The 25,723-nt window shown below is 52.6% G+C and overlaps 1 protein-coding gene and 1 non-coding gene across 2 annotated transcripts in view; both read left to right on the top strand.

The window, feature by feature from the left end:
- Positions 1 to 25,723, top strand: part of LOC115835048 (zinc finger protein GLIS1-like) — a 150,322-nt gene that overhangs the window by 29,752 nt on the left and 94,847 nt on the right. The window lies entirely within an intron of this gene.
- Positions 20,768 to 20,831, top strand: LOC115835285. Its single transcript, XR_004030274.1, has one exon. It is a non-coding gene; the product is annotated as a U7 small nuclear RNA (small nuclear RNA).

The raw sequence follows: 25,723 nt of genomic DNA, 5'->3' as shown, positions 1-25,723 counted from the left end.
ACTTACCCATCAACCCATTCACCTTGACACCATCAACAAGTATATATATATATATATATATATATATATATATATATATATATAATGTACATCATACTATTTAAATTAACAAACATATTTTTAAGATCCCAATATATGTGAGGCACTATATCAGATTCTGGGGCAAGCAAGTGACTTGGACTTGATTTTAAAGTTCCTTCCATCTCTGACTTCTGTAAACACAGAAGCATAGGACAGGGATCCTACTCTCATTTATTCAACAAATCCATATACTCAATAAATAGTTGTTGAGCCCCATTCTGTACCCAAAGTCAAATACTGTGGTGAACAAGATAGATAATCTTTGACTTCATGGAGTTTACATTCTAGTGGAAGAGACAGTAAAACAAGTAAATGAATAAATCATGATTGTGGTAAGTGCCCCTTGTGTGCTGGGTACGGGCAGGCTCCCCGAGGGAGCTTGCAGCCTTGTTGGAGGTGAGACAGATATGCACAAAGATAACGCTCCCCGGCTCTGCCAGTGTGTGCTGTGTTCCGGATGGAGTGCACTTTAACCATAAGGACTGCAGGTGGTCAGAGGGGCAGCCAGGGAGTACTTCCTGGGGAGGAGAAGCCAGAGGTCAGCCTGGGGATGGGCCAGGAAGTAAGCTGGGTCACAGCACTGGGGGACCTGCTGAAACCTGTGCCAGCGTGCCTTTTGTTCCTGAGTTGCCTTCTTGATGCCCAGGAAATGGGAATTAGCCTGGCTGCTGACTTGCTAGGCGACACCAGTCCCGTGCACACTCAGCCCCAGTCCCAGAATCACCAAATGAAGGGGTTGGAATAGATGAGTTGCAAAATCTCCTGGACCATGACTCTGAGATATATGAATTCAATTAAAAGAGGAGACATAATAATATTATATTTCATGGTGGCTTTCTTGAATATATTAATACTATTTTGAGTAATAATCCTTGTGACAATCCTGTCAGGGAAGAAGTACTACCCTCACTTGGCCTATGAGAAAGCTGAGTCCACTCTGTCAAGCTGTCTTTAGCTTTGCTTTCCTTTCTTTTTTTTTGAGACGAAGTCTCCCTCTGCTGTGCCCAGGCTAGAGTGCAGTGACGCGATCTCGGCTCACTGCAAGCTCTGCCTCCTGGGTTCACGCCATTCTCCTGCCTCAGCCTCCTGAGTAGCTGGGACTACAGGCATCCGCCACCACGCCCAGCTAATTTTTTTGTATTTTTAGTAGAGACGGGGTTTCACCATGTTAGCCAGGATGGTCTCGATCTCCTGACCTTGTGATCTGCCTGCCTTAGCCTCCCAAAGTGCTGGGATTACAGGCGTGAGCCACCGCGCCTGGCGCTTTCCTTTCCTTTCAGAGCTCTGGGGAGAGCTTCACCAGGTTGGATGGCTTTTCATGTCTGAAAGCACCAGCCTGGAGTGGGGCACACACTAGGGGTACACGAGTGCCATCTTTGTCCAGTATCTCATTTAAGATGATACATGTTGGCCAGACATGGTGGCTCACGCCGGTAATCTCAGCACTTTGTGAGGCTGAGGCAGGAGGATCCCTTAAGCCAAAGAGTTTGAGACCAGCCTGGGCAATGTACTGAGACCCTGTCTGTACAAAAGATAAGATGGTAAATGCTCACTTTTATTTCTTTTTGGGGAAAAAAAATCAATAAATGGTTTTGATTTCTTTTTTTTTTTTTTGAGACGGAGTCTCACTTTGTCACCCAGGCTGCAGTGCGGTGGTGCAATGTCAGCTCACCGCAACCTCTGCCTCCCAGGTTCAAGTGATTCTCCTGCCTCAGTCTCCCTAGTAGCTGGGACTACAGGCGCACACCACCACCATGCATGGCTAATTTTTTTTATTTTTAGTAGAGACAGAGTTTCAGCATATTGTCCAGGCTTGTCTTGAACTCCTGACCTCGTGATCCACCCGCCTTGGCCTCCCAAAGTGCTGAGATTATAGGCGTGAACCACTGCACCTGGCCGGTTTTGATTTCTTTAATAGCAAGAATCCTGCAACAGAACATGTTGTTGTTAACTGCTTTCCTACTAGGTGAGGATCAGACAAGTCGTAGATAACAGCCTCATGGTCCTAAATGGCAGCCGGGACTTGAGCTCTAGGTTGTGTGACTTCCCATACCTCATCCTCATCTTCTTTCTCCCTTCTTCCCCTGTCTCCATTTCAGGTCTTCAAAACAGCCTGGGAAGGTGACAGGGAAGGATGGGGACTGGAAGGGATGTGGGAGGGCTTTTATCGTATTATCCTTTTCTGCATCGCCCATATGAGGAAAATGGGGGGGAATGTCCTTTCTTTTAAAAAAGAAGCTTCTGGGGCTCTAGGAGTCTTTCTGCATGGGAGAAATCTAGGGTTTGGTCCAGCCAGGAGCACTTTGTGATTTGACAGGTGCTGGTGAGGCAGATTCTTTTGTTGAAGGGCTTTTCGTGCACTATGCAAACGGACCAGCCCCAGCTTCCCTATTAATTATGAACATTTAGAAATGTTTCTGAGTATACCCCGAGTTCCTGCTCGTGAAACTCTGCGTGTCAGAGGCCACATGTGTTTTGATTTTCTTATTTGAGGTATTATGTGTTCAAGGTAGATTTATGCTACAACCTTTGTTTATTGACTTGTACTTTTCCCTGTGAACCTAATGGAACATGACAGATGATATTTACAAGGCACGTGTTTCCGATTAAATCATGTGAGACATTAAAGGCTGATAAATGAAAGCCCCTTTGAAAGGCCAGGTTCAGAGAGAAGGAAGCAGTCCCTGGTGGGGCCTTGAAGGTGGAGTCACCCCCTCAGCTGGTTGCAGAAAATGCTGAAGGTGGCAGGCGGTCCCTTTGCTGGGATTAGGACTGTTTGTCACTACTTCCCATCTAGGGAACTAGGCTGCATAGAGGTCTGAAGAAGGACAGAAAGAGCCCCTCTTCCTCTCAACCATCTAGGAAAGAAGGAAGGGAAAAGAACGCATCTTTTTTGAGCACCTACTGTGTGCCAGACTGTCATGTAAGTGCTTTCCTACAGAGACCAGCCTGTCAGCCTAACAACTCTGAGGCTGTTATCATCTTGAAGGAGAATCAGAATGGCATGGGGCTAAGAATGTTGACTGCAGTTTGTAGGAAGCTTCCAGGTCCCTGCTCTGTCATTCACTGTCTTTGACACTGGGCAAGTTACTTAACCTCACTAAGCCTTGTTTCCTTGGTCACCTGTAAAATGAGCATAATAATAATATCGATCTCTTAGGTGTGCCCCAGAGTACATTAGCCAATATTATTGTCATTATTAAAGACAAACTGAGGCACTTTTCAAGGTCACTGCACATAGAGGATGGCAGCAGAATCCAGTCCTTCTGATTCCAAAGCCTTTCCCGAGGCTGCTCTGGTGGGAGGTGCGGGGACAGCAGATGGTCAGCAAGGGTTAGCCTGGCTGACTGCTGCACCAGGGCCTGGGGTATTCCCTTGGCCTTCCTCGGACTTCCTGGGAGCATTGATGGGAAAGCTCAGTGGCAGGATTAGCCTAATTGGGAGTCTTTCTGTGGAGGCTAATTAAAGGATTTGGGTAAATATAAAAAGTGGAAACAGCTTGGGATGGAAGGCTCCCCTCGCCTCCCTTCTTCCCTTTCCTCCCTTCTTCTGCCTCCTGTTGTCTCAGAAGGAGTCTGGGATTGGCAGCTGCTGACCCAGGACTGAGCACAGCCAGAAAACTCACCTTTTTTTTCTTTTCTGCACACCTGGTGGCAGGTGACCTGAGAACTAATGAGAGCAAGATTGGATTTTCTTTTCATATTTAAAATGTCTCAGTAGGAGGCCGGGCGCGGTGGCTCGTGCTTGTAATCCCAGCCCTTTGGGAGGCCAAGGCGGGCGGATCATGAGGTCAGGAGATCGAGACCATGGTGAAACCCCGTCTCTACTAAAAATACAAAAAATTAGCCGGGTGTGGTGGCGGGCGCCTGTAGTCCCAGCTACTCGGAGAGGCTGAGGCAGGAGAATGGCGTGAACCCGGGAGGCGGAGCTTGCAGTGAGCCGAGATTGCGCCACTGCACTCCAGCCTGGGCGACAGAGCGAGACTCCGTCTCAAAAAAAAAAAAAAAAAAAAATGTCTCAGTAGGACCTCTAAGTAGCTTACCAGTTGTTTTAGAGGAGCAGAAGCTGCAGAGAAGAGAGAAGGAAAGATTCCTCCCCGCTCAAACTCCCCAAGAGGGAAAGTTTGCTTTTGGCAACATTGACTTTCTCTAAGATCCTGTATTGATCAGCACTTGCCATTTTCCTGGAGATTTACTGCCTGATTTTTATTTAGATGCAGAGTGAGAGAGGAATCTGTGCGGAGGGGGAAGCTGCCTTTGGAGTCAGCCAGCTTGGATTTACCCTCTGGCTGTATCTGCCGCTTGCCAGGAGGTACCTTGGGCAGGTGGCTGTCTCCTCCCACGGCTTGGTGTCATTGTATGATACGTAGAGTAGCTGTGGGAGTCAAATGCGATAGTAGCTGTGAAAGTTCTGAACTGGACCCCGACACTGAGTTAGAATCTGCCAGATCTTCCCAGGAGGCAGCATGAGGCCTAGGAAAAGCCCTGAGAAGCAAAATGCCTCCTTCACTCATTGGCGCGATGCTGTTAGGTGCCTATTGGGGGCAGGTGTGAGTTCATGTGCTCCCTCTTCATGTCTCCTCCCCTGGCCTCACTTTACTCATCTGCAAAATGGGGAGGAGACTCTCTTTTCTACCTCCCATGAGGTGGTGCCTGTGAAAGCAGCTGACAAGCTGCAACCCCTGTAAATTCAGTTAATGCTAACAACCATCATGCCTCATGTGGAGGGTTACAGATAGCAGTCGTCTCCTTTAACTTCTGCTCTCTCTCACTACGAGCCGGTGCTTGGAGAGGAAGTGACTTGCTCCAGGTTTGGGGGCTGCTAGAGCCCACAGAGCCAGGGGCTAAACTGAGGTCTGTCTGCCCCGCTGAAGGCCAGGCTGTCCACCGGCTTCCCTTGGAGAGACCCTGGGCTCCCTGAGATGGAAAGCAATGGGCTCACACAGCACTGTGCTCCTCAAGCTCCCTCTGTCCTAAATGAACTCCTCTCCCCACCCCTTCTCTCCCTTCCTTTCCCCTCCCTCCCACATCCTCACCACTGTTCATCTGCTCACCCAGGCCCAGGGTGTCAGGGCTGTGTGTGGTGCAAGGTGGGGAGTCCACTGAATTCAAAGACCCCCTGAGGGCAGGGACTGGCTCAACAAGCAGGCGAATGGCCCTGCTGCTAATTCTGTGTGTCCTTGGGTAAGTTACTTCCCCTCTCTTTGCCCTGATTTCTTCATCTGTAAGACAGGATTGCTAATGCCTGCCTTATTCCTGCCATAAATTGGTTTAAGGGGTGGAAAGTAGGCTGAGAGGGAGCAGGTGGGAACTGGTGGAAAGTGCCATTCGGCGAGGTGCTGTTTCAGACGTGGTCCTGGGGGAGCACCCCAATTTCTGCAGCATTGGCTGTGGGCAAACATTTCTTCCAAGTGGGGAGAGAAGACTTTTGAAAGGCCACATATCATCTTAAATGCACAAGTGCCACTGAGGGAGAAGGGTTGTTTGTTTAGTAGGCAACACTGATTCTCAGAACAAGCTAAACAAATCCCTCTTATTGAAGAATGTTGCTCTGGGCTAGGCTTGATTAAAATAGGAAAATCTAAGAGGCTTAAATGTGTGCGGTTTTGGTTGTGGAGGGATCAGGAGTGCTTCGCCATGCCCTGTGTCTTGCTGGACGTGATCATTGAGTTGTGAGGCTACTGAAGGTCTGTGTAGTGATAGGCCCATCCAGCACCAATTTTACCAGTGAGGGGCTGGAAAGCCTTCCCGGCCCAGGCAGGCAGTATTCTGAGCACCTTCCTCTGGGCTCAGAATGCCTTGGGTTAGGAGGTTTGTGTCGAGGGCTGGTTGGAGACTAGTTTGCTCTGTGGACTCTTTGGGTCAAGGGCTGTCCTATTGCCTTGATCTATTTGGAAAAGTGAGGACTCATGCTTTTTTTTTTTTTTTTTTTTTTTTTTTGTAGAGACAGGTCTCACTCTGTCATCCTGGCTGGAGTGCAGTGGTGTGATCATAGCTCACTGTAGCCTTGAAATCCTGGGTTCAAACAATCCTCCTGCCTCACTCTCCTGAGTAGCTAGGACTATAGTTGTACATCACCATGCCTGAGTAATTTTTATTTATTTTTCTTAGAGATGGGATCTTGCTATGTTGCCCAGGCTGGTTTCAAACTCCTGGCCTCAAACGATCCTCCTGCTTTGGCCTCTTAAAATGTTGGGCTTATAGGCATGAGCCACTGCACCTGGCCTGACTGATGCTTTTGAGCAGCTCTAGGTGCCAGGGCCTATACCAGGTGCCCTATGTATGAGTCTCCTTTATACCTCTCTGTCTCTGTTTCCTCATCTGTGAAATGGAGATAATAATAGTACCTACTTCGTAGAGTGGTGGTGAAAATAAAGTGGGCTTAACACATAGAAAATGCATAGAACAGTCCCAAACACAGACCAAACATGCAGTAAACATTGGTTTCCACCAGGGCCCTGCCAGGGAAGGATGGGATAAGTTTTTACATCTAACATAGCAGAGGCTCAAGGAGCTGAAGCCACTTGCCCATGCTGGTGAGTGGCAGAGCAGAGGTTGGGGAGCCTGGGTCTGGCTGACTTTGAAGCCAGAAAAGATCTGTTGAGCAGATGAGAGCCTTGATGCCACGGTGTTCAGCAGAGGCCTTTTGGGGGGCAGGAGAACCCCCTCAAGAGGACAGGCCGTGGTGGCCTTCAGTGCCATGCTCCCACAGCCCTGCAGGCAGGCCACATTTCAGCAGACAAGATCCTGAGGCCTGTGGATGGGTGTTAGCAGACTGGTCAGGGTGGGCTGTTTGTTTTATGGCCATGCAGAGAATGTGGCCAGAGTCTTCTGTGGCTGAGGTCCCAAGGCAGACCTTACCGACACAGTCGTTCCTCATTAATTGGGCTGGGTTGAGTTTCAGAGCAGACTGTCAAGTGGCTGTAACCCCTGCCCTGGAGAGCAGCCTCCTCCCCTCACATCCTGCTATCTGAGGTCGTTGCTATGAGTGTGACCCGGAGCAGTGACAGGGAAACTCTGGCCTGTGGCCAGGTGGCTCTGGGTCAGCCGTCTCTCTCTCCTGTTCCTGCCTTATCTGGAAACCCCTGCCACCCTCTCCCAGCAGGCCACAGCTTCCCTACCTGGAACCCGGGGGCAGATGCCAGGGGGAGGCTTCTTCATGCTCATGTGTGTTACTGTGTACTGCATGCTTGCCCTGTGCCTGGCACTGTTCTGAGCACTTTCTGTGTGCCAACTCACCTGCTCTTCACCACTGCCCTGTGAGTAGGTTCTATTCTTATCCCCATTTTACAGGTGAGGAGAAAGCCTTGGCATCCTCCTGGGGAGGCAGTCTGGTGAGGGGAGGAGCACTGACCTTGGGGTTCCAGCCATAGCCGCTTCTGATCCCACAGCTCCCTGCTGCTGTGACGGCGGGGAGTAGAAAGGGATTTGCCATAAAATCACTACGTGGGCAAATGCAGGAGGGGGGACACAGGAAGCCTGCCTGCCTTCCATGAACATTTGTTAAATGCCAGCTCTGTGCCTGGGCTGACTGTGGAGGAAGCTGGACTTTCTTTCTTTTTTTTTTTTTCTTTTTTATGTAGAGCCTTGCTCTGTCACCCAGGCTGGAGTGCAGTGGTACAATCTCAGCTCAGTGCAACCTCTGTCTCTCGGGTTCAGGTGATTCTCATGCCTCAGCCTCCAGAGTAGCTGGGACCACAGGCGCCCACCACCACGCCTGGCTAATTTTTGTATTTTTAGTAGAGATACGGTTTCTCCATGCTGGGCAGGCTGGTCTCAAACTCCGGACCTAAAGTGACCCACTGGCCTCGGCCTCCCAAAGTGCTGGGATTACAGGCATGAGCCACCGCGCCTGACCCAGTTCTTTCATTTTCAGACAGTGCATTTGCTGCAGTGTCTCTACGTAGGAGGCAGAGGGTCCTGGTGGTTAAGAGCCAGGGCCCTGCAGCCAGACTCTAGCTTAGATTTGAATCCTGATTCTACCACTTACCAACTTGGGCAATCATTTCTTTCTATGCCTCAATTTCTGCACCTGTAAAATGGGGCCACAATAGGGCTTAGGACAGTACCTGGCACGCCATGAGCACTCTCAGTAAGCGTTCCTTTTGACAGTGGAGGAGGGCGTTGGACAGCCGGGAGCTCTGGGAGGCTCTGAATCCCAAATTTCCTCTTCTTGGGGGAAGAAGACTCTCCCTGAGTCGGGAGTTCAGAACCCTGCCTAACCCACGATGAGATGGTACTTCACACCCACTAAAATGGCTGTCACCAAAAAGACAGTAACAAGAGTTGGCAAGGGTGTAGAACAGTTGGAATCCTTATACACTGCTGGTGGGACTGTAAATGGTGCTGTTGCTGTGGAAAATAGTCTGGTAGTTCCTCGAAAGGTTACCATTTGACCCCCCAGCTACACTCCTAGGTTTACACCTAAGAGAATTGAAAGCATGGGTGAAATTTGTACCAAATTTTGTACCATGAAATTTGTACCAAAATGTTAATAGCAGTATTATTCATCGTAGCCAAAAAGTGGGAACAACCCTAAATATCTATCAGCTGATGAATGGATAAACAAAATGTAGTATATCTGTGCAATGGAATATTATTCAGCCATAAAAAGTAATGAAGTACTGACATCCTACAACACGGATGAGCCTTAGAAACGTTATGCTGTGTGGAAGAAGCCAGACACAAAAGGTCGTATGTTATATGAATCCATTTACATGAAATGTCCTGGACAGGCAAATCTATGGAGACAGAAAATAGATTAGTGTTGCCAGGGGCTGGGAGGAGGGGAAATAGGGAGTGAATGCTAATGGGTACAGGTTTCTTTTTGGGTGATGAAAATGTTGTGGAATTAGATAGTGGTGATGGGTGCACACCTCTCTGAATACGGTAAGAACCACTAAATAGTGCACTTTAAAAGGGTGAATCTTGTGGTATGTGAATTGTATCTCAAATTTAAAAACAAGAGCAAAAAACCAAACTCCTGCAGGACCTGACCCCTCCACCCACTCTGGGACCCACCGTCATGCGTGCTCCATGCATTTACACGAGCAGAGGCCATGCGTTTGTTCATGTTACCCTCCATCCTTCCTTCCTGACAGCCTGTCTTGGGCCGAGATGTACGCACTTCACAGATGCTGTCACAGGAAGAAACCCAGAGCTTTGGAGCCACGGAGCCGCGTACCCTCCCATTCCCGCCCCTTCCTCTAGGTCTTGGTTTCCTTACCTGAAAACCGGGAGAAAAGGAGGAGGAGAGACTCTGTGGCACAGGGCTGTGATGAGGGGGAGGTGAGGGCTGGCAGTGGCCTGGGGGGTGCATCCAGAGCAGGAGCATCTGACTACTCCGTCATATGCTGGTTCCTCCAGGCCGAGGGCCTTGCGCACTGTAGACGTTCCCATTTGAGGTAGCATAGTACAGTGGGCTGAGACCCTGGCTGAGCATGTAGTGGCCTCTGCCATCCCCTGATAGAGGCATCCCAGCTCAGAGTCCTGGCTTTGGGTCAGGGAAGCCTGGATTTGAGTCCCAGCCTTTCTTCTGGCTGTGTGACCTTTTGCTGATCACTCGACCTCTCTGTGTTTTAGGGTTGTATATCTCTCCCAGTTCATATGTTGAAGCCCTAACCACCAGTATGATGGCATTTGGAGATGGGGGCCTTTGGGAAGTAATTAGGATTAGGTGAGGCCATGAGGGTGGGAGTCTCAGGATGGGAGTAGTACCTTACAAGAAGAGACACGAGAGAGCTTGCTTTCTTGTTCCCCCCATGTGAGGACACAGTGGGAAGGGAGCTGTCCACAGGCCGGGAAGAGACCTCTCACCGGAAACCTATCATGCTGGCGTCTTGATCTCGGACTTGCAGCCTCCAGAACCAGGAGAAATAAATTTCTGTTGTTTAGGCACCCAGTCTATGGTACAGGTTGAGTATCCCTAATCTGAAAACCTGGAATCTGAAATGCTCCAAAATCCAAAACTTTTGAGTGCCAACATGATGTTCAGTTGGAGCATTTCAGACTTTGGATTTTTGGCGTCTCAGGCTAGGGATGCTCAACTGGTCAGTATGATGCAAATCTCCCAAAGTCCAAAGAAATCAAAAGCACTTCTGGTCCCAGGCATTTTGGATAAGGGGTATTGACCTTGTATCTTGTCATGGCAGCTGAGCAGACTAAGATCAGGCATCAAGAGCAGTCGGCTGGGCATGGTGGCTCATGCCTGTAATCTCAGCACTTTGGGAGGCCGAGGTGGGTGGATCAGCTGAGGTCAGGAGTTCGATACCAGCCTGACCAACATGGTGAAAACTGTCCCTACTAAAAATATAAAAATTAGCCGGACGTGTTGGTGCGCGCCTGTAGTCCCAGCTACTCAGGAGGCCAGGGCAGGAGAATTGCTTGAATCTGGGAAGCAGAGAATGCAGTGAGCCGAGATCACGCCACTGCACTCTAGCCTGGGTGACAGAATGAGACTCTGTCTCAAAAAAAAAAAAAACCAAAAAACAAAAAACAAACAAGAAACAAAACAAAACAAAAAACAATCACGGCTGTAAAACTCACAGCACAGTGCAGTGTGGGGCAGGCACTGTTACTCTTGGGAGGCTCCTTTTATGACTCTGATGGTCATTACTGTGGGAACTTGGGCAAGTCACTTCAGCCTCCAACCCCATTTCCTCAGCAGGGTTTGGTGCTGCCTGCAGAGGTTCGTGGTGAGGGTCAGATGAGATAATCTAGATCAAGGGGCTCGTAAACCATGAAATGGCATGCTTGTGGAAGGGGCTGAGTTTTTATGGCAGAGAAAGGAAGGGAAAGCCTGGTGGAGAGGTGGCAGCAGGTCTGGAGGGGCCTGGCTGGAAGCTCTGCCCGTGGACCTTTCAGGAAGTGGCTGTGTTCTGGCAGCAGCCTCAGTCTACCCGGACCCAGGTGGCAGGGCTGAACAGAGGTCCCTGGCTTGGCCAAGGGCTGGTGTTCTGAGCTCACAAATATCTCACCCCTGATGGGGAAACGGGGCCAGTGCCCACAAGCAGTGGCACGTGCTTGGAAGGCAGACCGGGAGGATGACCTGCCGCCTGGGTGGGGCAGCCAGTCTTCCTCACAGCTTTTTGGACCCTAAGTGAGAGAGAACCTTGGGTTACAGGGAAGGCTGTGGGTCAAAAGCTGCCTTCTGGGGAGGGTGACGGGATATAGACGCAGAGGCTCAAGTTGGCTCCTGTTCCTGTTCCCTGACATCAGGACTCGGAAGTCTTCTGGATGGAAAATCACTGCCTGGAACTCCTTCTGCGTCACCCTCTGGAGTGTGTTCCGAGGGGACATTGCCTATTGCATTTGTCTTCAGAGCTGTGGCCTAAGGTCCTTCCTCAGCTCTGACATCTCGCACTGGAGCTGGGAGGGTGTGTTCCTGGGAGAGTTTATGAGATTTTCTGGTTGGTTCTTTAATCGTTTCCTGTTTGTTTGCTGTCTGGTCTGGGGCAATGGGGTGGGTGGGGTGGGGAGTCCTCGGAATGTTAGCCTGGGCAGCACAGAAGAGGGCAGATGTCAGGAAGCGGATGTGGAGACAGGGAGGTTTTCAAACGTGAGGGCTTTAGTTGCTGGAGTAACCCTGCTGTGTCCCCATCCCAGTACACGTCCTTGTATTTTACATAGAGTGTTCGTTGTAGCCGTTAGAACCACTGGCTCTGAGCCCAGTTCCACCTCTTATGGGCTCTGTGACTTTAGCAAGTTGCTTAACCTCTCTGTGCCTCTGTTCCCTCATCTGTAAAATAATCATAGTAGCACTTACCTCCTAGGTTGTTGCTAGGATGAAGTGAGGCGATATGTGCGAAAGTGTCTAGGAGAGTGTCCGCACCAGGTATATGCTAAATAAGTGTTAGCTGGACTGTGGAAGGAGTGTGATGGATGGGTAGGTCCTTCCAGAGGAGCTGTTTCTCCTTCCTCCTCTGGTGTGTAGTTTAGCTCCATGGATGCTTCTCGAGCCCTGAGCAGGGGTTGGATCTCTGCTGGGGGTGGATCACATCCTGAACCTGTCCCAGGAATGTTACAGCCTGGGTAAGGGGAGGCCCCAGAACAGACAGTGGCCCCAGAGGAGGGTGGGATTAGGGGGGTGGCACTGAACCATGCTTTGAAGGATGAAGAGAGGTCCCTTAGGCAGAATGGTGAGGAGGAACTGCATGTGCAAAGCAACTGGAATAGGAAGTGAAAGTTGGCAGCAGAGTGAGAACCTCAGAGGGCCTTGAATGCTAAGCTAAGGAAGTCCCAACTCTGCCAGTAGGCATGGGGAGCCTCTGAAGGATTTTGGGCAGGGTGACCCACTCGGGTTGGCATTGCTGTCTTTCCTCTGCTTTCCTTACAGAGCCTGCTATTGTGTCATTCTTGGGGTTTGTTGCTGTGACCGTCTTCCCACTATCCAGGCAATGTCCAAAAGTTCTTGTCCTGCCTCCTCCCAGCTCCCTCCCGTGGTCTTGAGAGAAGTAGTCCTCAGTGGCTATTGAATTCATTTATGAATCCACCCAGTGAAAACGGACACACCTCCTATAAAAATACTGGTCACCATGCTAAGCACAGTGAAGGGGCATCTCGAGAGGGGCTGCATGGGGATGCCATATGGAAGGTATTCTGTGCCCAGACTCATGTGGCCATCTCTAGAGGCTGTCAGCCAGGGTTGAAAAGCGAAAGACTTTAAGAGACAGAGTTCTGCAGGAGTTCCGAGAGTGGATGATGGCCTGTTCCAGCTGGGGGAGGCAGGCAAGGCTCCGTGTGGGAGGTGGGCCCTTGAGCGCTGGCGGGAAGGGAGTTCCGGGCGGCATGGGCAAAGCATAATGGTGGGAAAGCAGACAGCACGTATGAGGACAGCGGTGAGCTCTGCTTGGCTGCACGGAAGGGCACATGGAGGGAACGAAGAGAAATAAAGTTGGAGGGCCTCATGAGCATGGCCAGGTGGGGTGAGGGTAGGGGAGTTTGATTTGTTTTCCTGTAGATGGAGGGGGCCATGGAAAGTTTTTAGCCATGCTTTGGTAAGATTAATTTTCACACCCTGTGGTTCTTTGGAGAAAGGGCAAGTGGTGCATTTTTCGATCTTTCAGATGGTTCTGGGTCGTGGATCCCGTGTTTGCAGAAAGGTAACTTGTTACATGAAACCTGTGTAAAAATCCTCAGATTTCTACCTTAATGAAGGAGGCAATATTTCTCCCTTAGATTCCTTAAAACTTGAGTTTCAAGTGGGGAATAGTGATGCATAATTTATTTCTTCTGGTGCTTGATCTGAGATCTCAAGGGAAAGAACAGGAAGGAATTAGTGAGATCTATATTACAATTTAATTGCTTGAAGGAAAAATATTATGTTTTATTGTTAGCCATTAGCTGCTTCTAGTTTTATTAAACTCAGGCCTGTGCCGAGCAAAGCATTAACTGCTTGGAGCTCACCGGCTCCCTGAGGGGAGGGAAACCTTCAGAATTGTCCCACCTTGTAAAGCAGGGGTGACTGCTGGGAGTGGGGAAGCCCTGGGGATTTCGTGCATTGGAGACATTTCTGGACTTGGAGTGCAGCCTCCTGACTGCGAGTCTGCCTGCATTCTCAAGAGATGCTCTGGCACCCACAGCTAGGGGCCAAAGAGGGCCAGGAAAGGCCCCTGGCCCCTGAGTCAGGCAGACCTGAGCGTCTCCTAAGATGAGTGATCTTGGTTGCATTGCTTAATCCGTCTTAACAGATGAAGAGTTTTCATTTCTAGCGGTAGTTGCTAGAGCTAAATGAAATACTGTATGTAAACTGAATACCCTTGTATTCAGTAGGTGCTCAGTAAAAGCCAGTTTTTGGGTCCTGGTGCGGCACACTTCTCCAGGCCATCTCCCCTCCTTTGTTCTGGCTCTGGTCTCCAAGCTCTTGTCTACCACCCTGCGCCCTCCTGCCTTCCTGAACTGGACCTGGGGCCTCCCAGGACACAGGGTGGAGGGAAGAGGCCCAGGGTTGGGCTGAGCCCTCTGCTGTGCTGGACATTCACTGCTCGGTGCCTGCTACTTACTTGGCAGTTGTGGCACCAGTGAGATGGGTCCCTGCCTTCAGGGAGCTCCCAGCTGGCTGGCTGAGGACACACAAGTCACTGTTGTAGTGCCCTGTCCGTCACCTTCTTCTGGTTAGGTCTTCGGCTCACCCAGCCTGGAGGTGACTCCCCTTGACCTCTGCTTCTCTCTTGTGCCACTCCTTCACGCTTCACTGCAGTTAGTGTTTTGTACACATCCTCCCCTTAGACTTGCACCATGACCTTGGAGGCCTCTCACTCCCCTTTTACACATGGGAGCTGCAAGCTCTAGAGGTGAGATGATGACCTGTGGTCACATAACTGGGGATTTGGGCTGCACAGTCCAGACCAGCTGAGAGTAGCAGAGCCTGGGGGCTTTCCTATTCCTCAACCCACCCCCACCCCAGCTGACTGTCGGCCTGCAGGGCTTCATTACACACACAGGGCTTTTTAAACAGATGCGGGCCTACTGTGGATTGTAATGTTTTCGCTGACTTGCCTCCCCTGACTTATTAGGAACCACTTGCTGCCTGGCCCTGGTCCCTAGTGTCTGGGGAGGTAGTGAGCCAGTATATATATTTACGTATATTTAGAGATGGGGGTCTCACTGTGTTGCCCAGGCTGGAGTGCAGTGGCTATTTGCAGGCACGATCGGAGCCACCAATGTTTTCAGCCACCCTTCCATACCAGTACCATTGTGCTGTACAACATTTCATGCTTACCAAGTGACCCTACAACCTGGATTTTTTGAGGCAGCATCAATTTACTATGATGGTGAGAATTTCGCTCCTGCTAGTGTGTGTGCAGGACTGTGCTGTGTGCCCCACATAGCCCAATCTATAATAACTCCTTCTACCCCAAGTCCCAGGTCCGAGCCCTTGAGCAGCTTGCCCAAGGCCACACAGCCTGTAGGAGGTGGAGCGGGGACCCCAGCGGTGTCTGCCCAGCTTGGGCTTTCTTCCTGGGTGGTGCTGCCACCTCAGCAGGGCCCCCTCTGCATGAGGTTAATTCATGGGCTGGGCCCAGCTTGGTGCCCAGGAGATCAGGTCAGCAGGGCTTTCCTGGGCCAGCAGGGACACTGGGTGCAGCCCACTGAGAAGAGAAGGCAGAAAGGGTCCCTGGCAGGGCCAGCCGGCTTGCAGAAAGGGAGTGAGGAGGTATAAGCTTGGACTTGAGTCCACAGGGTGAGGTATGGGGAGGGGAAGAGAACAACCGCGTTCTGAGCCCCTACGGTGCTGGGTGCTTTGCTGGTGTCTTCTCTCCGTGTCACCCCTCCCCCAGCGCCCCTGCCATTTCTTACCTGGAGGGCCCATCCCCTCCATTTGGCCAACTCCCGCTGGTCTTTCAAATTCATTCAGGGCCATCCTAGACCTGCCCTGACCCCAGATTGGGTCAGAGCCCCTTCTTTGGGTCCTTGCAGTCCCTAGAGTGTCCCTCCATGCAGCACTGGGCACCTGTGTGGTGGCCGCCTGTTGCCTATCTCCCCTACCAGGCAGTGGACTGCGGGGGCCAGGACTGTTTGCTCCTCTTCGTGAGCCCAGTGCCCACCGTCTGGGCCAGGCCTGGCCCAGACAGGCGCTCAGGGAAAGCTTCTTCAGAGCGACGGTGATGACACAGCCTCCTCGTGTCTGCGTCGTGTTTCCTATTTCCCAAAGCATCTTTTCATCGAGGTCACTTTGAGTGGCACAGCCATCTGGAGGGTTAGGTAAGGCAGTGATCGATGAAAAGGCACGCTTTCCAGGTGGGGGCACTGAGGCTCAGGAGGCCACCCAGTGCAGTGGTAACAGAGCCTGGCCTCAACATCCCGGGCTTGCTGCACCATCCCCTCCCCTCTTCAGTGCCGCCAGGGCGCCTGCTTTATGATGCCCACACCCTTGGCGACCCCGAGGCCAGGACTGCTTGTAATCAGATTGCCTTCCTCCCCACTGAGCTCATGCTGCTGAGGGAATGGAAATTTGGATCTGTGGGCGGGGGTGAGAGGCTGGGCTGTGGGGGCAGCTCTGGCTGGGGTGCTGTGGGACCAGGATGGGATGTAGTTCTGGCCTCTGGCCACAGGGGCTGCTGAGAACCATCTCAAGTGGTTGGCCAGATGCCTGCCCCGCAGTGCTGGGTGTCCAGAAGGTTTGGGATGGTCAGTAGCAGGGAAGATGGATCTTCTGAGGTTAAGTTGGCCATGTTGGTGGCCTCCAGAGACTGACTGCCCCCAGGGAGACCTGGGTTCAAGTCCTGCCACTGACTTGACATGGGGCCATGGCAAGTCACAGCCCTTCTCTGCCTCAGTTTCCTCATCTGTAAAGTGGGATAATAGTCTCAGAAGGGGCGGTAGGGAGGATTAAATTGTGAAACAGTGCCTGTAACGTATGGCACCATGATGATTTCCTTGCCTGCAGAGTGGAATGTACTTTGCCCTGCTTCTCTCTGTGGGTTGATACAAGGTCTTGACGAAGCACCCTCACACTGAAGTGCTGTGCACATGTGAGGGACATACCTTCCGTCAGAAAGGATGGACATGGATGTAGACGGGTAGAGAAGGGCTCTAGCGGTGCTTCCTGGGATGGGATAGGCCCGTGGGAGTCCATTGACAGACAGGCCAGTCCAGCCAGTGAAGATCGAGTGGGTTCCTGGAAGACTTTGGGGTTTACTTAGGGTGGCGGTACCCACCATCCAGAGAACTGGGCCTGCAGGGGCCTTGGGCAAGCGTATGGTTCCAGCCCAGTGGGGAGAAAGCAGGCCCGAGCTGGGATGGCCTAGGTTTCCCCAACTTCCCTTCTTAACAGCCAGCTTCTAGCCAAGCCCTCCAAAAACTCACCCCTACCTGGGTCAGGGTCCCCCACTTCCACTCAGGCTAGGGCCCACACCCCCTGTATCCCTCTCCCAGCTACACCCACAGTGGCTGAGAAACGGGGCTGCTGGAACCCCCGTTTCTCAGCACAACCCCAAACTCTAAATCAGGGACAATAGTGGCACCCACCTGGCGAGGCTGGGTGAAGGTTATTGTAACCCTGTAGGGTAATGTATTAATGTGTGTAAAGCACATAGTAAGTGCTCAATAATTGCTAGCTATGTTTATTGTTATCGTTACATCCTTCACGTTATTACTACATTCTTTCCATGCACATCTCAAGTACATTGGACACCACTTGCTATTTTATGGTTGTGTTGAATCCTTTTACTCTTCAGGCAGTGGGGAGCCGTGGAGGGCTTTTGAGGAAGGATATGACATAGGGTTGAGCTCCAGGTTGCTGAATCTGGCAGTGAGTTTAAGCCTCATTACATGGTGTGCTTAGTTCGAAAGGGGCTTTATTGTTCTATAGTAGTTTTAGAAATAGCTTTTCAAATCCTCTCTTCAGTTGGGGAAAAAGAGAGGTTGGATGGAAGGAAAAGAAAGCTTGTGTTAGGAAAAAGGGAGGCAGTTTGAGGGGTCAGGTATTTAACAGAGATAGGGAGAACTGCAGAGTGGGCTGCAGGCTGGGTGTGAAATTTCCAGACAGTGTCTCCAGATCAGATTATAAGTGTGGAACTCCCCGCTCCTCCACGACCCCTATCCACACGGGCCTTGCTGCTGCCATGGTGGGACTAGAGTAATGGTAATATACATCTCTCTATGCTTTCAGAGACAGTCACTGGGGCGGAGTTGGTTTAACTGTGGAACCTGGTAATGCTGGGTGGGTGCGACTCTGGGTTGGAGTGGGGGTAGGAGGGAGGTCAGGATTGGCCATGAAAGGAATATAGAGGCCATTTAGAGAAACTGCAAATTCAGTAAGGTGGAGCTGTGCAGAAATGAAGGACCCTTTATTAGCAAATCCGAAGCTCAGCCAGTGTATGATTTGATGCTGGCTGAGTGGCTGCAGGGAGTGGCTGGTGGAAAAGGTGTGGAAGCTCCAGGCGAGGGGGTTGTTGGGAGAGGGGATGGAGGAGGAGCAGTGGTGGAGGAGCTCATGGACGTGGGAGAGCATGGAGCAGCAGGGGGCTCAGCTCCTCCCAGTCCTTGTGAATCTGGAATCCTGGGCCCGGGGTCCTCCCAGGCCTCATCATCTCTGGTGATTCTGCTCATGGAGTCCAGGGTGGGCCCAAGATTCTGTGGGCAACAGGCAGAAGGCCAGACTTTGAGGAACATGGATTTAGGTTCATGTGTGTCTCCTGTGGTGGTGGGAGGGGAGATGATGAGATGGGCAGGGCTGGGTCAGACTGGGGTCTGTGGGCAGCAGGTGGTGAGAGAGGCTGGGCCTGGGCACTGAAGCCCCCACTGTGGGTGCAGCTGGAGAGGGACACAGCGGGAGTGTGCCCTAGCCTGAATCTCTACAAATTTTTTTGTAGAGATGGAGGTCTTGCTGTGTTGCCCAGGCTGGTCTTGAACTCCTGGTCTTGAGTGATCCTCCTGACTCAGCCTCCCAAAGTGTTGGGATAATAGGCATGAGCCGCGGTGCCTGGCCTCTCCCTTCCTTTTTGAGAGGCAGTGCGGGCAAGTGCTTGAGGAGGAATGTGGACCCTGCAACTTGGGTTTGCTTCCTCCCTGCTCCTTCACTGCTAGCTGGACAACCTCAGGAAGGTTACTTGTGCTTCAGTTGCCCCAGCTGTAAAAAGGGGGACATAATTGTATCCACCTCAAGGGGTTGTTATGAGGATTACACGTCTAGATTTATGCAAAGCGGTTGGAGTGGCACCTGGTTTTTATTATTCCTGCTCCAGCCACACCCTTGGACAGTTCTCACATCGACATCATCGCCTGTTTCCAGTGATGCCAACCTTTCTGCTGGAAGGCCCTTTCCTCTTTCTCTGTCTGTTAAGGCCAGTTCAAATGTCCTGCCTCCTGAGTCTCATTTTCTCAGGTGAAAACAGGGTTTAATCATTGCTGCCCTGCCTGCCTCTCTGGACGACTGAGGGAGAGACGGCCCTGGCACTCTGAACAGCACTGGACAGCGCAGGCTGCACCACAGTGTCCTGCTTGTTCTGTCACGTCCATTGCCAGATGCAGATGTTGAAGCCAAGAGGTGCTGTGGTTAAAGTGTCCTTTCTCTACCCTCCAAACTGACCATTTGGCGGCCAGTTCAGGCAGAGGCCATTTGAGATTTGGTTCCTGAAGCAGCCCCTGCCATGTCTCATATGAGGCCAGTGGAAGCCGCCCCAGCTGTGTCCTGCAGCACAGGTCTTCACAGAACGAGGGCCTTGGAGACCACCCTGTTCCCCATCATGTGCTGATGGGGGCAGTGGAGCCTGGGGCAGTGAGCCATCCCTGCCTGTGGCCCTGAAGATGCGGTGCCGTGGTGCTGAGCGTTGCTGGGCGGTGAGGCTCCCTGGCCTGATGCCATCACTGTGCACATGTGGCTGATGTTTGATTCCTGTTCTTCACCCTTTCTAGCCTGTGCTGGGGACCCAGAGATAAATCAGCTTCAGGCATGACGCAGGGAGCTCACTGCAGAGGGGGCAGGCCACCGGGTATCAGATAATGACCACACAGTGTGACTCAGGGTCAGGGAGCCCAGTGCAAGGTGTGAGAGAGCTTCATTTGGGAAGAGATAGGCTTGTGTTGGCCTGACAGGAAGGGGAAAGGCATTCCGCTCACTACATGTAGCCCAGAGGTGCAAAGTGGCAGGGATAAACCAGCTCTGAAGGGCACATGTGGGCAAGTGAAGGCTGGCAAGGGCCAGGGGCCTGAGGGCCAGGCTGAGCTCCTGGGACCTCATCTGCAGGGGCCAGTAATGGGCGCTGAGATGCCTCTCAGAGGGGCCTGGTGGGGGTAACACATCACAGATGCCACACTCCTGGACAGGAGAGGTCTGGTCTCAGGCTGTTACTGTGGGCCCAGAGAGGGGCACGGTTTGCCCAGCGTCACACAGGGCATTGGTACTGCCTGTGGCCAAATGGAGAAGTAAGTCTTTGTTTGGGCTAAGTGTTGAGAGTGAAGACCTCTTGAGCGCTTGCCTTCTACTGTTCTCAGGCAGAAAGGTCACAGCGCAGATCTTGCTGGGACTCCCTGTCTCTGTGGTCACTTGCTCTGGTCTGGCCGACTCTCAGCTCAGGATGTTTCTGGGTGGGAAGATACATGGAACTCAACAGGTGGGTCAACTTGGTAGACGGTGGAGGGCTGCAGCCAGGAGGGAGGACTGGAACCAGAGCCCAGCCGGGGTAAATGCTTCTTGCCTGGGGAAGGAGGGCAGCTGCTGTGAGTCCTGCCCAGGCAGATGGTGCCTCTGTGAAGCCTCTGAGGCCTCCTTCCCTCTGACTGGGCTGTGGCTCCTCTGTACGCCCACTGCCCCCTGCTTCACTCCATCATAGCACTTACTGCTCTGAATTGAAACTCTCCACGTCTCTCTTTCTAATGTCTGTTGAATGAGTGTTGAGGTGCATGGACCAACTGTACCTTTGAACTGGTCTCTTAACCTGCCCCACCCTGTGAGGGTGGAGTGTAAGGAGACCATCAAACGACCTGAGAGAACATGCTCAGCCATCCACAAAGTGCTATTGAAAGCAGGGGGCTTGAGGAAGAATGTGGACCCTGCAGTTCTAAGACTACTGTGACATTTTTATTCCCCAGCCATGCCTGGCCCAGAGTCTGGCCTAGGGGTGTGGCTGGTGCCTCTGGTGTACTCTTGGGCCTTCATGAATTCTGCCAGCAGGTGTCCTCAAGGTGCCCCCAAATGAATTCGCTGCCATTGGGCAAGATCAGGCACTCAGTAAAAATGGAAAAACAAGTGGTGCAGCCCTTTTAGAATTTTTCTGGCAGGTTTTCTGGTTTTCACCAGAAAACATCCCCCACACACAAAAACCAATTTAAAAACTGTACTTATTTAGCAGGTTTTTCCTTAGCACCTCTTCTTGTACATGACACCGTATAGGGGCTGTGGGCCTGCCCTGGAGGAGCTCAGGGTTTCCTGGGGAAAGCAAGACAATCACCCATCAGCGTGAGACCAGGGAGGAGGAGTGTGCTGTGGAGCTCGGGAAGGACACCCTAGTTCCCAGTCGGGAGACCAGGGAAGTTCCCAGTCGGAAGACCAGGGAAGTCTTTGTGGAGGAGGGGGCATTTGGCCCGGGCACTAAGGAATGGGCGGGAGAGCAGAGAGGGTGGTAGGAAAGGTGGCACAGAGGCTGGGGGACTGGGTGTAGTCCCTAGTCCCTGGCTCAGCAGGACTGCACAGCTGCACGAGGGGAGAGCCCCCTTCCACCCGCCACCTCTTCCCCTTTCCCCACCTCTCCCCTGCAAAGTGCTCAGAGCACATTTTGTAGGGACTAGTCAAAATACAGACTCAGACGGATTTATCCCCCATGAGCCCACATTCGCATTCCTGGGCACAGGAGGGAGCGATGAGCCCGTGGGGATGTTTGCAGAGAAAACAGAAATGAATGAGTCTGGTGAGGTGCTCGTCTTGAATCAGGGACCGAGCGGGTGTCAGCACGCCACACACGGGGCCAGAGCCTGCCGAGCAGGAAACACGCTGGGGCAGGGCCAGTCTGACCTCCAGCGAGGCAGCCCCGGTTCCTCAGCCTCGACAGCACAGCACAGTGATCCTGATGGCTCCAGAGAGGGCCAGGGGCTGGGTCCTCCGGGCTTGAGGTGGGGCTAGGGGCACAGCCGGGCCCGCTTGCGTCTAGGACTCTTCCTCATCTGTGATGTGGTGGACGCCACCAGCTCCCTGAATTGGGGTGAGAGATGCGGGGAGGTCAAGCACCTGTGCCTGGGAGCTTGCACAAGTGGGAGCAGTTGTCACTGTCCCCTGGTGACATGGGGGCCTGAGGCAGAGAAAACCCTGTGATACCCGGTTAACTGGAACCCCTGTTAGCCAGAACTCCTGCCCACCATCCATCCCTTCGTAAAGGAGGTGGCCAGATGCTATGGGAAGACCCTGGCTGGGTGGTGGGCGGTGGGACCTCTGACCTGGCACTGCCCCTTCCTAGCTGGGAGGACCCGTTGCATGTAAGCAGACCTTGTGGCTTGGGGAAGAGAACACACAGAACCACCCGACAGCAGGGGGCCCTTCAGGGAGCTCCTCGGCTCTCGCAGGGTGAGGAGAGCAGGGATGTACTCGGGTCTTCCATGAGGAGTTATTGTGGGGGCTCAACTCTACAAGGCCTAACATGGGCTTGGTAAAGTGGGGCTGGCTGGTTGGACCGGGTGATAGATGTTGTCTCAGAGTCTCCTTAGAATGGCTGGGAGTAAATAATTAGTGAAAGAACTCCATGGGAAGCCCTTAGGAGACTGTTTCTTTCCTTCCACTGCCCACCCCCCAAAAATATCTGAGAGACCCAGGTGGGCAGGTGATGCCTTGCAGGGTATGAAAGGCCTTGGGAGCTGGGACTACTTCCCTCCTCCTCTGTCCAAGAGGTGAGCGGCCCCTTCCAAGTCCAGCTCTCCTGCTTGGCTCTGGTTCTGCTCCCACCCCAAGACCAGCTCTCCTGCTTGGCTCTGATTCTGCTCCCACTGTGATTCTCTCATTTGCCTCCATCTTGGGAAAACCTTTCCTTAACTTCAGGAGATTCTGGGTTCCAGTCCATGTTCTGCGCCTCGGAGGCTGTGTGACCTCGGCCAAGTCACTTGGCCTCTCTGAGCCTCAGTGGCCTCACTGGCAGTGGGGTAGCTCTTGGGAGCCTCCTATACACAGCTCTGGAATCCACCGTGTACCAGGGCAAAGAAAGGGCTCAACACTGTCAGGAAGTTCAGTTAGGTGTTAGATATGGTGATCCTGCAGGCCACAGTCCCATCTCCCTAGCATGGTGGACAAGGCCCTTGGTGATCTGGCCACAGCAAACATATTGCCCCACCCCTGCCACCGTTCAGGCCACCCGGAACATTTCGCATTCTCTGAACCTACCACGTTTTCGTGCTTCTGTGCCTTTGCATGGTCACTCTTTTCTTGGCTGGAGAGCTCCTATTTCTCTCTTAAACCCAGCTCAGATGCTCCCTTTTGGAATCCTTCCTGTCTCTTTCAAGCAGAGTCAGTTCCCCTGGCCAGAGATGAGCACTGTCTTCCCTGCGTTCCAGTTTATCTGCTCCCCTCGCTGCCTCCCCTCACAGTCTGTGAGCTTCCCAAGGAGAGGGAGAGGATCTGATTCATCTGTGCCTCCAGGGCCCAGCTCAGGGTCTGCCACCAATCAAGCAAGGACCATTTTCCTGTGCTTACAAGGACCTCTGCTCTCTTTCCGAACCTTCTTTCCCACTTTGGAGGGAAAAAGCACTGTGGATGAGAACAAAGCAATGTCCTCCATCAGAGAGGCCAGGGGGCTGGTGGAAAGTGGAGTAGGCTGAGCCGGAGGGGAGAATTGTGCCGTGTGGAGCTGAAAGATAAGAAGGGGCTATGATCTGACTTGGCAGTGCGCTGCCTCCAGAATGGGCTGCAAAGGAATCTTCCTTCCTTCCTTCCTTCCTTCCTTCCTTCCTTCCTTCCTTCCTTCCTTCCTTCCTTCCTTCCTCCCTTCCTCCCTCCCTCCCTCCCTCCCTGATTTACTGAGTACCCAGCTTCAGGGCAGTCATAGCTCTGCTCCTTGGGGAAACAGTGGGGCATGAGAGTGAACCTCCTAAAGGGGCTTTGCAGTCTGGTGGGAGAGATGGAAGGAACAGTGGCCATAGGTGGGCAGCTGGGATCATGGCTGCGGGAGTGGAGAGGGGCCAGTGAGCAGCCTGGTGGATGATGGGGAGAGGAAACTAGAGGAAAGGCCGGGGCAGAGGGGTAGGGCAGGTTTCTGACAGAACCCATGCATGAGAGGGAGTGGGGAGAATCTGAGGTGGGGCTGGCCACAGGCTGGCTGGAGGGCTGAGCAGGGAGCAGTTCCTGAGGCCAGATGGCTCGGCACAGTTGCAGTGGCTCCCAGCAGATCTGGCTGTGGGATGGAGGACAGATTGAAGGGCCAGTCAGGGGCAGGAGCCTCAGACCGTGGTAGCGGTGGCCAGTGCTGAAGGAGAGGAGGGGATGGGTTAGGACCCACTATTTGAGACCTGACAACTGACTGGATGTGAAAGCTGAGGGTGAGGGAGACAGTCACAGGCAAGGAGGGAAGTGACAGTTGTCTCAGGAAATAACTTGTTGGAAGAGAGGGGAAAAAACACAAAGAACTCAGCAGGGATCTCTGCAACTCAGGGTAATTTTGGCTTCGGAGAGTCAGCCTGCTAATCAGATTGTAAAAATCAGGTACCAGGGTTTTTGCAGAAAATGCAGCAGATCAAAGCCAGCGTCGATTAGGCTCTGATTAAACATTGCCGAGGAGGTCAGACTCATTACGGAGGAATGTACACAGGCCGGCAGCGCTGACGGGGGATAATAACAGATCGCGCCCGGCAGCGCAGACACCACGGCGCTCTGGGGACGCGGTCCTCCGCGGCGGGGCGGCCACAAGGAATGGTATGTCCGCGGGCTCCAGTGGGAGTGAAGGTGCAGGGGTGTGTGGCAGCATGTAGGGTCAGCTGCGTGCTGTCTAGTCTCCTCCTCTGTGGCCCCTGGATGGGGAGTGCTCCTGTGAGCTGGGCATTGGCAGAGGTCAGCCAGGACACCAGCCTTGCTGTCTTTCACCTTTACCTGCTTGCTCATGGCCTTTTTGCTGGAGGAAATGCCTCCCCACCCTCTTCTTCCTTCTGTTTCCCTCCCAGAACTCTGCCAGCATCTCCTCCAGGAAGCCTTCCCTGACTTCCAGCCCAGGTCAGGTGTCTCCTCTGGGTCTCCACAGCCTCAGCGCTCTGGCTTGTCTCCCCTCCCGTGAGTCTCTTGATGGCAGCATGACTCTGTGTCCTCTGTTTCTAGCTCAGGGCTGGGCAGAGTGGATTCACTGATCTGGGCAGAGCCAATTCCCTGAAGCCACACAGCAAGCCAGGCTCCACTTGCCTGCCCTAAAGCAGGCCCGGGACTTCTGCTGAGAGGGAGTCATGGCGTAGGGGTGCTGGAAGTCTGCTGGCCAGGAGGAGAGGAGAGGTAGGTGGCCTGCCAGGCTGGTGTGGGAGCTGTATGAAGGAGATGCATGGCAGGGAAGAAGGGAATGAGTGCCAGGCTGAAGAGCCTGGACGTGACCCTGTGGGCACTAGTGAGCCACTGAAAGTTGTTGATTTGAGGTAGTGACAGAAACCAAACTGTGCTTCAGGAGGTACTGGAGGGCCCTCCATTTCTTTTGTGAGAGCAAGATTCTCTGAACAGCCACCCACCCTGGTGGCTTCGACCTCTACTTGTTGCTTCACCTCACAGTGTGAAGTGAGACTCACCTGTCACCTGCAGTGGTCCCCATGCACAGTCTTAAGGGGCCCAGGCTGGTTTTGACCACAGAAAGCCCAGGAGTCAGAGGGAGCAGGGAGACCCCTAGAGGCTTCTAGGCTTTCCCACGCTTTCCCAGGGTTAGGAAAATCGGCTGAATTTGGTTCACACATTCCATAAATACACAACACCTTCTGGGCGCCAGCCCTGTGTTGAGTTCTGGGGAGGCCCTGAGGTTCTAGCAGCCTGGCTCCCTCCAGAGAGGGCAGGAGGAGCTGGACTGCAGATATCTTGGGGGTGGGGAGGACATGGACCCAGGAATGCCCTGCCCATCTGAGGGAGACATGGACACCCCCAGGCCTGGCTGGGAACTTTGGAGTTTAGAAGGAAGGAACACAAAAGCCCTTAACCTCCCAGCTGGAATGTGGACACTTCATCCATTCTGCTCTCCGTCTCTACTCCAGCCCCATAAATGTCC

This window comes from Nomascus leucogenys, chromosome 5, assembly GCF_006542625.1.
Source record: "Nomascus leucogenys isolate Asia chromosome 5, Asia_NLE_v1, whole genome shotgun sequence".
Taxonomy (NCBI): domain Eukaryota; kingdom Metazoa; phylum Chordata; class Mammalia; order Primates; family Hylobatidae; genus Nomascus; species Nomascus leucogenys.
Note: the sequence above shows the minus strand (reverse complement) of the source record. Positions and strands in the feature narration are given on the sequence as shown.